Source organism: Nanorana parkeri, unplaced genomic scaffold, assembly GCF_000935625.1.
Source record: "Nanorana parkeri isolate BGI_ZX_2015 unplaced genomic scaffold, ASM93562v1 scaffold218, whole genome shotgun sequence".
NCBI lineage: Eukaryota > Metazoa > Chordata > Amphibia > Anura > Dicroglossidae > Nanorana > Nanorana parkeri.
In genome coordinates this window covers 1,313,248-1,325,645 of record NW_017306486.1, presented here as the reverse complement: position 1 = coordinate 1,325,645, position 12,398 = coordinate 1,313,248, and the positions used below count along the sequence as shown (strand labels likewise).

Sequence of the window (12,398 nt, the reverse complement as noted above, 5' to 3'; positions counted from 1 at the left end):
AAAAAATCATACATAGTGTTGTATTATATATATATATATATATATACACACACGCACACACACACAGGCTTAGGTCCGCCTGTCAGTTTTTCAAGCGGACCTGATCAGAAGCCCAATGTTAGTCCATGGGCAGCTGGATCTAAGTGGATGTGTGTCCGTTTACATCCGACTATCCCCAGCTCTGGGCAGGTCTGGAAAAACAAATAGGTCAGAGTCCTGTTTTGTCGAATCTGTTCATCTGATCGGAGGTAATCTGATCTGAATGGAAACATGGGTTTAGTCATTTCAGTTTGCGATGCAGGAAAAAACTGGATGGGCACGGATGTCACAATGGTGACATCTGTTCTGATCAGCAGGAGATGCGTGCACAAATCCCCTCCTGATCAAACCATGTGAAAGAGGCCCAGGCCGAAGCCTCATATGCCATAAAAGCATTTTGATGCCTGCCAGCAATTTCGTTTTTCTCCTGTACACTGAGCCACGCATGCTCAGCTCGGTGCACAGGTTCAACATGCAAAGATGAAGTAACCCCCGTGCACATACACGGGAGCTACGTTATCAAGGCCTGGCCAATTAAGTGGCTAAGGAATTGGAACCCGGAAGAAGACCAAGGTGAAAAGAAGTGCCAGCGTGGGAGGAGAAGTGCAGTACTAGAGGGGATCACTTTGTGTTAAGTCTGACATAATCAAACATAATGCCTACCAGCACAATGTGGATAAAAGCTTTATGGGGGCTTTTTTTTTTTTATACTCATTTTACTTCCGTTCACAGACAGGAAATTAGCATTCTTCAGAAGGAGGCAAGCAATGGCGGCCTAAATACTTACATAAGGATTCTTTAGACACCAAGTAATCCCCATACTTAGCTAAAAATACAGGACTTTGGCTATTTAAACCTCAAACTGGTAAGAAAAATGTAGATCACTTCCCATTCATTCATAACTGGGACATAGTAAGCACACTATGTCCAGTTATTTACAAACACTCACCGTTCTGATGATCGGTGAGTGTTTGTATACCCGCTCTCCATCCCTGAATTGGCTGTCACAGGAGGGGGGCGGGCAGTGGGGGAGGAGAGCTCCACCTCCTGTGACAGATCAGAGCACCCTCCCCCAATCATCGCTCTCCATCCTGACACAGTATGCGGAGCCTGGAGGTGTGGGATGAGAACTTTGCCTCCTGTGACAGGTCGCAGCTGTCACCGCTTCAGAGCACTCTCTATCCTGACACAGGAGGCCGAGCCGGGAGGTGAGGGAGGAGAGCTCGGCCATCTGCAATAATGACAGCTGTCACCTCGCAGCCCTGCTCTCCATCCTGAAAGCTTCTCTCCTCCCTGCTGGGCACTGGCGCTGCATCGGAAGGTACATAGACCGGCACCCTACGGGGAGGAAAGAAGCTGGAACAAGACTACATAAGAGCATTTGACTGGGAGGTATCTGCCTGTCCCCATGTCTTAAAATGGCCAGACTCTGCAACTGTCATCTCATCTAGGAGAGCTTTTTATTACTAAACATTGGGATAAATAGTAGTGATAAAAATTATGATTTGAGAGTGTTAGGAACCTACCTCAAGCCAGAAAAACATGAATTGCCATCAATATACACAACAGCAGGTGCTGCTCAAAATCACATTTCTACTAAAAACTAACAGTGTTGTAAACATTTTCATTTCCTTTCAGATGTATTTTTAGCCAGGTGGCCTAATGGGCCTAATGGGCTGAAGTGAAAATAGAAGAAAAGGAAACAGGTCTGCTCTTAAAGATGAACTGCCGGCTTTATATTATTTGTATACCTTATTTTTCTTTTCTTCTCCATTCTTCTCACAGTGGCCATTTTTACTAAGGGCAAATCAACCCATCCCCCTTTACTTCCTGGAACTTTGGCACATGTGACTAGGACATGTGACCAGGGCATCATCTCAGGGGAGGAAAATGCCTTTCCCTGAGATCTCAGGAGGTTACAGATGAGATTTCCCAGCAATGCTCCACAGATGTAACCTTCCCAGGATGCAACACTTTGGCACATTACATCACTTTTGCCAAAGAGAACCAGGAAGTAGAAAACAAGAAATTGTAAGTAAAATTAAAACATGTTTGTTTAATTAATGTAAGATGATTTCATATCAGCATGCAGAGCTGCACAATTATGTGATTTTTAGCCAAAGGGGGTTAAGGTCCACTTTAACGCCATCGCGACCACTGACGTATGGCCCTGTAAACAGACACTTTACTGGCATTACTGTAGAAGCTGCCGCCAGATCGCTTCTATGGGCCGGTAATGTGATATGCACTTCAATAGCTTATTTAAAGTGCAGAGGTGACACTAGGGTTCTTTTGGACCCCCAGTATCACCTTAAAGAGGACCTGCCACCACCAATATGCTATCACATGGGGGGCTTGAAAGCCCCGCTATGTGATGGCAATTAAAGAAAAAAACAGTTTAAAAAAAAAAAAGAATATAGAATACAATAAATGTAAAAATAATTTTAAAAAAATTTAAACTCCCCTGTCCCCGCAAGTCAAACAAAAAAGTTGATCGCACTGTACATGTTGGGTATCGCCGCGCATGCCACAGTGAAAGCAATCATTTTACAGCCAATAATTACACATATCTAAACTGATGACCTGCAGAGGCTTTTAAAGCATTGTCTATGGACTTTTTAGGGGTACTGAAATCTGTTGCTGTTTCGCGGACGCACGCACGCAATTTTGTAATCTGGGCATGTTGGGTATCTATTTACTCGTCGTAACCTCATATTTTATATTTTACCAAAAAAATTGGTATTTTCTTGTGTTTTGGGGCACAAAAATTAATTTAAGTGCATTTTTCACAAAATGTTGTGTTTGATAAAAAGTTGCACCGATAACGTGCCGAATAAAAATTTGCAACTACCACCATTTTATTTTACAGGGTGTTGGCTTTCAGAAAATATATAATGTTGTGGGGGTTTGAGGTAATTTTGTGGATTAAAATGTCGATTATAGCATGTGTGCAGAAAACGAAAAAAAGGCCTTGGCAGCAAAAAGGTCCTTATGGGGTTAAGATGCATGGATCATCTCTAATTAAGGTGCACTGGTCACATGTGCATCATCCAAATCAAACTAAAGCTGGCCATGCAAAAGTAGAATTTTCTGTAAAAAAAAAATCAAATCTATAATCTTCAGACACAGTGATGAAAAAAAAAATGACAGAACGGAATTGTAAAGTTTCATTGAATACATTAAATTCTAACAGTGAATGTGGTTTTTATTCACAGAACTCCATTCATTCCAAATCGAATGTTAAAATCAAATGAGATTTCAAAAACATTTGTCAAGTCTCTGATGGCATTATGGAATGTTCTGACCAGATTTTTCATATGCACATTGTCACCTGTGACCAGCCTAAAAGCATGGAAAAATAGGATCTTTGACTTCCCAGGAAAATCTGGTACAGGGCACAGGAGGATTCAAAGACGACTGATGACACCTCCATATTACCTAATCGTCTCTGAATCTGTGCTTGTGTCCCATACTGTATGTTCAAGAAAATCAACTATTTTAAATGCCTACATGCAGTTTGCCTTTGAACTTTCTAGGAAAATGTGACTATTCCAGAAGAGTCCGCTCCCTATCACAGTCCCCCACCCTCCTTGCGCCTCATAGCCCTCTCCCCTACTGGAAGTGTCTCTGTGCTGGGCGAGCTCATCTGCCCCTCACCTCCATACAATAGCCTTTGACGGTGAGCAATGTGGAATACCATAGAGTGTGACTTGTGTGACAGCTCTGAGTCCGCTGGAGCTGCTGACATCGCATCCAAGATGGGAACACGCAGCAGCAGTCTCTGGGCTTTTAGATCTCTACACAAGAGAGGCTTTTACGGGTAAATAGCAAACATTCAATACAATAAATATTCTGATGGGAAGATTTTTACTGAAATAAATGGTCCCATTGAAAATGTTATTGTAGATTTTGTTTTTCCCCAATATGTTTATTAGAGATATATACAAATAGTTACTAGAGTGAAAGGTACTGGCAAAAAGCTGTTTTATTTTTGAAAAATTCGGCTGCCCTAAATAAGGACCTATGTGGAATCTTTTCACTCAGACCTATATGATTATAGATTGGTCCTTTCAAATAAGAAACTGGCCATTTCAAGGGTTAATTTAGAAAAGCAGAGAGCCTATTCATGACACAAAATATTATGAGTTGTCTTATCACATGCGCACAGGCTGATGGTTAACTTAACCACAAGATAGAACAGCGATCACATTAGCCAGCACTTCCTCCCCACCCATATGCTACATGTTATCATAGGGGCCCCATCTATAAAATACTGCTTGCAGAAAGTGCTATGGGTAGCTTCATGTTATATGGTATATGGAAATGACAATCATATTTATCATCCTGCAAACACACACTTGATATTGTTAAACAATATCAAGTGTTACCAAGTGTGGGTTTGCAGGAGGAGGTTTGTTAGTCATATAGGAGCCTAGTTTTTTATCATTATATTCTGTGTGCATCATTATAATATTATGTCTCAATAAAACATATCATTTTATATAATGAGTGTTATACAAAATTGTCCATTCAATCTGGAGCATTGTTAAATACCCCAATTCTTGTGTTCACAATAGTGTAGGGTTACAACCAACTAATCAATAATAAAAATAGTCAACAATTCTCATTATCGATTAGTTGGTTGAATGCCCTAGTACTCTCCTCAGTGTTGGGATCCGGTGTTTCATTGGCTGTGTGTTCCATTGGCTCTGTGTCAGGGGACACAGACACCTGCAGCCGGTGCACAGCAGTGAGGGGAGCTCCCCCAAACCTCAGCTCTGTGTCCCAGCTGGTATCAGAGGGGACAGAGCAGCGGAGGGACCTGAACTTTCTACTTCAGGTCCCTCCTCTGCTGATTGACAGCAGGCTAGTGGGTGGGTGCAATAGCCAGCCTGATATTGGCTATTGCAATTTGCTCAAGGATTTTATCATTATCCCAGTGGGAAATTAAATTTGATTTGTTGCGCACTGGCAACACTAAGGGGTTTAGTTATTAAAATTTGCAGAGATTAACCCTGCGAATCCTTGTGGGCATGCATTCTGTGCGAATAGAGGCAAAAATGAACGTTCTTCGTACATCTTCTATTCGGGTTGAATATAATGTGATAGAGCATTATGGCCACTAGAAATAAATACTTCTTTGCTACGCTCCACAGCACCTTCGAGTCGACAAAATGCAGTATTACACACATTAGACCTTAAAAGAAATGAGATCTAAGAACATTCCTTTTATACAGAATGAGCTTACAGAGAGAAACGTAGGGCGGATGGCTTTGTGAATCAGTTATAAATAGTAAAACAGCAAGAAGTTTCCAGGCACACTCACAAGCCAGCATGCAAAAAACACTTGTCTCACCACTAAGGTTAAAAGCAGAGGTTTAGATACACGTCTTCTGCAGAAAATGTGAAAGCCGCACAGCCACGTCAAGGCACCTCCATATAGTGCGGGCCTAACTCTAAACTATGAGAGTCTCCATCTTGGAGCACATGAGGCAAAAGATTAAATTGGGTGCAGGTTTGTCAGGAGGAAGCCCAACCTCCCTTAAAGGCACAGGTACGCACAAGATGAGGACAAGTGGTTTTGCTTGACTTTACATCTGCTTTAAGTAACTAAAATTCCACTTTAAGGACCTTAAAGTGAACCTTTCTATTCCATAAGATGGTAAACACCCTAAACCGTGCTGTTAGTGATATGCAAATTTCAAATTTATGTCAAAACACAGCAGCTAAGGCCTCAGATCCAGATTCAGTCATCCCTAATACTGAGCAGAGGACAGGGGTGGCCACTCTGTGTTCTTGGTACAATTCATTGTACATGAAAGGTACCATTCCAGGGCTCTAGAACTTATCTTTTTGGCATTGGCTTTTTGGGTAATGGATACTTGTTATTCTCCTTGTTTTCAAAGTTGCTTTGCTCCGCATCCCACAGTTTCCAGCATTCTGTAGCAGTAAACAATGATGTCGGTGGAAACTGTCAGAAGGGCAGACTGAGGGGGATTCACCAGAAAGCTGTAAGTGCCGCTTCCTTCCTGCAACACCCTTTACTAAGCCTAGAAACTCTGACGTACAGGAGGCAATAAAAGGAATCCCAATTGTTCAGTTTAGTTACACTTATTTTAAGGAGCCATTTCAGTATAGAGACTGACTCTTCCTTTTTTTAATTAGAAAATTTGCTAGGATTTAAAAAAGAAAAAAGGGATTGGCAACAGGCCACATCAAAGCTCAAGACTGAAAATCCTCTGGAGCCAATGCACCTTTAAGTATAAGGAAGCCAACACCTGTCAATTGTTTTTCTTTTGTTATCAAAGAGAATGCATGTTCCATGGTGCAGTAAACTCCATGCTCCATGGGATTAAAGGAGAACTATGAGGTGAGTGCTTTTCACTCACCTCATAGTTCTAGCCGACCTGTGACAATGAGACTTTCACAGGTCGGCTCAGTAGATCGGGAGGTGAACGAACACATACCGGGTTCGCTCGCCTCTCGATCCTGTCACGGCTCTCTGCCGTGACAGGGGGAGGGGCTGGATTCCCCTCTCCTATCTGCTAGTGCTGACTGGTGGAACGAACGGGGGAGGGGGCAGGTACAGCTGGCTCTGCCTCTAGATAGGCAGAGCCAGCTGTCACTAACGCAGCTGGGCGGATCCCGTCATCTAAGTCGGGATCCGCTCCGGCGTCTCAGTATACCGCGAGCTGTAGCTCGCGGTATAGCGAGCTTAGGGTTACGGGAGGACGCTAGTTTGTGTCCTCCCGTTACCCTAAGGAGAACTATGGGGAAAAACACTGACCCCATAGTTCTCCTTTAATAAAGAATGGCACAGGCATAAAGCCAGCACAACTCTTCAAAACTGAAAAAATGGAGCAGATCCTGCTCCTGATTAAAAGAGGAGTACATACACTCCTTTGTTAATTAGGCGTGATCTGTTCCGTTTTCTATGCCATGTCTGCACCAGGCACAGCGCTAGGCACAGCATGGAGAGAAGGAGAGCTACTCCTCTCTCTGCCCGCCCCTGCCTGCTGAGCTGGGAGCTGGGGGAGGAGGAAGGCTGTTAACCCTGCATTTACTGGAGTTTACAGCCATGCATATAACCAGTGAAAGGAGCTTACCCAATCTATATGCATGCCTTGCCCATGAAGTGACAGACATGTGAGCTGTCTGCCAGGTTACCCACAGACAGTTCACATCCTGTGCACCAGGTTTTCTGAATTGATCTCTTTGTTAGTTAATCACTAAACCCACCCAAACAACACCCCCCTCAACCCGCTGCAAGCCCGTTACATGCTGCGGTCTGTGTCCCCTCCGATCCCCGCTGCTCTTCCCTGCCTGTATCGGCAGAGGCAGCTGGGATCAAAGCAGACACAGATTGCTGAAGCCAGTGCCCAGCGGGGAGGAGAGACTGGCTGTCAGCCAAAACTGCTATGACTTTGCAACCCCCCGCAATAGCCAGCCTGTTATTGGCTATTTCAAATTGCAATAGCAGGCTGGCTATTGCACCTGCCCACTGTCAATCAGCAGGAGGAGCAGACCTGAAGGAGAACTTTCTACTTCAGGTCCCTCCTCCTTTGCCGATTGACAGCAAGCAGTGGGTGGGTACAATAGCCAGCCTTCTACCTCAATCTGAAATAACCAATAGCAGGCTGGCTATTGTACCAGCCCACTACATGCTGTATTCACACATTCAGGTGCCGTCTGCAGAATTTTGCCGCCAGCAGGGGCCATTCCCTGGCTGAAGCAATTCTGGGGGGGGGAGTAATTTTCAGTTTCGGCCTGACAAGTTTTGCTGCGGGAGGTGCGTTGCAGTGCCATTCATTTCAATGGCACCACAAAGGCGGTCCCCCCACAGTGTGAAAAGCGCAGCTCCGCAATGCCATGTGTTCCAGTGCAGTGCAATTTCAAAAAATTGTTTTTTTTTCTGAAGTAAACTTAATGTTTTTGCAACACTGCATTCCTGCATTTTATTTTAAATGTGGACAGTATTTAATTTTGTTAATACGATTAATCGAAGAAACAGCCAACTAATCGATTTTTATTATACAGGGTTTATATAGCGCCACCAGTATGGGCAGAGCGCTACAAAACTGAGGGAAACAATACAATTACCAATACATTTTCAGTACAGGAGGTAGGCGCTCGTGAGAGCTTACAATCTAGTAGGAGGGGCAAATGATACAAAAGATAATAACTGTTTGGGATGATTTAATGGAAGAAATGAAATGTTTATATACAGGTAGAATAGGCCTCCCTGAAGGGATGAGTTTTTAAGGATTGCCTAAAGGTGGACAGAGTAGGAGATAGGCGGACAGATCGGGATAGGGAGTTCCAGAGGATGTGAGACACTCTGGAAAAATCCTGGAGGCGAGCATGCAAGGATGTGACAAGAAGGCTGGAGAGCAGGAGGTCTTTGGAAGAGCGAAGAGGGCGGTTTGAGTGATATTTTGAGATGAGGATGGTGATGTAGGTTGGGGCGGAGTTGTAAGTGGCTTTGTAGGTTATTGTTAGTATTTTGAACGTTGGGGAAGTGGGGTGAAGTGGGGGGAAGTGGGAGCCAGTGGACCGAATGGCAGAGGGCGGGTGGACGACACTGATCGGTTGATAAGGTAGATGAGTCTGACAGCAGCATTCATGATAGACTGAAGGGGGGATAGCCTGCTTAGCGGTAGGCTAACAAGGAGGGAGTTACAGTAGTCGAGGTGAGAGATAACAAGTGAATTAGAAACTTTGCTGCATCATTTGTTCAAAAGTGATGAATTTTGGAAATGTTACGGCGGTTGAGACGGCAATATTTGGATAGTGATTGCATGTGGGGCTGAAAGGAGAGCTCAGAATCAAGGATTACTCTGAGCACCTTGGCTTGACGGGAGGGGTTGAAGTTTATGAAAATAATCGTTAGTTGCAGCTCCAATTTATTATATGCCATTCAATTTGTTGGCATTTTACTATCACATGTTTGTAAAACTCCCCCTGCTATACCCAAGGACACCCACCATGCCCATCACCGTTCCACAGAAAGGTCAGTGGAGTTCCAGATATATAGTAAGGGTAGTCGGGCAGGACGGATGGGGCTGCTACTTGATGGCTGTCAGAGAATTAAGTATTGAAGTGTCAGAATGAGAAGCAGGCAGCTAGCATTTCTCTCACAGGTGTCCTTTAATAATCTGACGAGATATGGATTCCTCTTCTACTCCATTACAAACAAGCATGTATGCGTGATACTGGAAAGAAATCCAAGCATGGACTAGACCTCACTAATCTGTTTCTCCATATACAGTATATCTGCTGTATATTACTTTTTATATCAGTATGTGCACCCGGAGGGGACGTCAGACATGTATGGACTCGATTCCTGGCTTATAAAAGTTAGTATAAAAAAATAAATCATAAAAAAAAAGATTCTAAGCATGCCATTAAGTGACTTGGGTATAAGAAGTGTTTAGAAGACATTTCTACATATTTCCGGAGTATTGGTCCAGAAATATAAATAGCAGACGTTAGTACAGTACCCATTACAAGGTTCCCGGTATAAAGCGGAACAAAACTGAATAACGTTGAGAAACACCAAAAGTCTACTGGCCAGTGTCACAAGTGCCTCAGTCCTGATAAGACTTACTGCGTCATTCAACAAACCTTATTTCACAGTATGTATGTGTACAGTACTATGTGCATGCAGAAGAAACTACAACGTTGTATGGAGGATTCCATATTGGTCCTGCTCCAGCCTATAAGAGGTGGATCCCCACGTATCCCAATCCTGTCCACTTGCCTGTGACACTCCTTTTTTTAACGGGCTTCTCTTAGGATACTGTTGAAGTATACCAGGAATCAATGTCTGCTTTGATTCCACATTTCAACATGTCACTAAATAGACACATTCATGTGAATGAGCCCCATGTGATGTAAGACGCACTGATAAAACCAAATATGTGTTAAACTTATTATTTCTTTCTTCTCCTGGACATTATCCCGGTGATGAACCTCTCATGGATGAAGCCTCCAAGCTCCACTGACCTGTTGATATGTACACTGTGCTCTTAGGAGTCAGCCTGGTCTGTGATGATGATGGCAGCACCCTCTTATGTACAACACCCTGCCACCATCACCCTCTCCCCCCATACAGGAATAACACCCTGCCACCATCACCCTCTCCCCCCCCATACAACAATAACTTCCTGCCACCATCACCCTCTCCCCCCCCATACAACAATAACTTCCTGCCACCATCACCCTCTCCCCCCCCATACAACAATAACTTCCTGCCACCATCACCCTCTCCCCCCCCATACAACAATAACTTCCTGCCACCATCACCCTCTCCCCCCCCATACAACAATAACTTCCTGCCACCATCACCCTCTCCCCCCCCATACAACAATAACTTCCTGCCACCATCACCCTCTCCCCCCCCATACAACAATAACTTCCTGCCACCATCACCCTCTCCCCCCCCATACAACAATAACTTCCTGCCACCATCACCCTCTCCCCCCCCATACAACAATAACTTCCTGCCACCATCACCCTCTCCCCCCCCATACAACAATAACTTCCTGCCACCATCACCCTCTCCCCCCCCATACAACAATAACTTCCTGCCACCATCACCCTCTCCCCCCCCATACAACAATAACTTCCTGCCACCATCACCCTCTCCCCCCCCATACAACAATAACTTCCTGCCACCATCACCCTCTCCCCCCCCATACAACAATAACTTCCTGCCACCATCACCCTCTCCCCCCCCATACAACAATAACTTCCTGCCACCATCACCCTCTCCCCCCCCATACAACAATAACTTCCTGCCACCATCACCCTCTCCCCCCCCATACAACAATAACTTCCTGCCACCATCACCCTCTCCCCCCCCATACAACAATAACTTCCTGCCACCATCACCCTCTCCCCCCCCATACAACAATAACTTCCTGCCACCATCACCCTCTCCCCCCCCATACAACAATAACTTCCTGCCACCATCACCCTCTCCCCCCCCATACAACAATAACTTCCTGCCACCATCACCCTCTCCCCCCCCATACAACAATAACTTCCTGCCACCATCACCCTCTCCCCCCCCATACAACAATAACTTCCTGCCACCATCACCCTCTCCCCCCCCATACAACAATAACTTCCTGCCACCATCACCCTCTCCCCCCCCATACAACAATAACTTCCTGCCACCATCACCCTCTCCCCCCCCATACAACAATAACTTCCTGCCACCATCACCCTCTCCCCCCCCATACAACAATAACTTCCTGCCACCATCACCCTCTCCCCCCCCATACAACAATAACTTCCTGCCACCATCACCCTCTCCCCCCCCATACAACAATAACTTCCTGCCACCATCACCCTCTCCCCCCCCATACAACAATAACTTCCTGCCACCATCACCCTCTCCCCCCCCATACAACAATAACTTCCTGCCACCATCACCCTCTCCCCCCCCATACAACAATAACTTCCTGCCACCATCACCCTCTCCCCCCCCATACAACAATAACTTCCTGCCACCATCACCCTCTCCCCCCCCATACAACAATAACTTCCTGCCACCATCACCCTCTCCCCCCCCATACAACAATAACTTCCTGCCACCATCACCCTCTCCCCCCCCATACAACAATAACTTCCTGCCACCATCACCCTCTCCCCCCCCATACAACAATAACTTCCTGCCACCATCACCCTCTCCCCCCCCATACAACAATAACTTCCTGCCACCATCACCCTCTCCCCCCCCATACAACAATAACTTCCTGCCACCATCACCCTCTCCCCCCCCATACAACAATAACTTCCTGCCACCATCACCCTCTCCCCCCCCATACAACAATAACTTCCTGCCACCATCACCCTCTCCCCCCCCATACAACAATAACTTCCTGCCACCATCACCCTCTCCCCCCCCATACAACAATAACTTCCTGCCACCATCACCCTCTCCCCCCCCATACAACAATAACTTCCTGCCACCATCACCCTCTCCCCCCCCATACAACAATAACTTCCTGCCACCATCACCCTCTCCCCCCCCATACAACAATAACTTCCTGCCACCATCACCCTCTCCCCCCCCATACAACAATAACTTCCTGCCACCATCACCCTCTCCCCCCCCATACAACAATAACTTCCTGCCACCATCACCCTCTCCCCCCATACAGGAAGAGTCACAGATCACACCCAGCAACTCTGCAGGTTGTACATTTCTCTTCTATCTCCTCCGATCTCTCACACTCACCCGTCCAGAACGTAGAAGGAGTGAAGTTTACACAGCGTCGGTGTGTGTGAAAGTTGTGATGATCAGACTGTGTATGACTGTATGGGAGATCCTCCTCCAGCTACACAGGAAG

General features: G+C 45.5%; 1 protein-coding gene across 1 annotated transcript in view; it reads right to left on the bottom strand.

The window, feature by feature from the left end:
- The window catches only part of TSPAN14 (tetraspanin 14), a 45,308-nt gene extending 32,910 nt beyond the window's left edge, over positions 1-12,398 (bottom strand). Inside the window, exon 1 of the mRNA XM_018555924.1 lies at positions 12,287-12,398. The gene's annotated coding sequence lies outside the window, so the exon portion shown is untranslated. The remainder of the gene's footprint in view (positions 1-12,286) is intronic.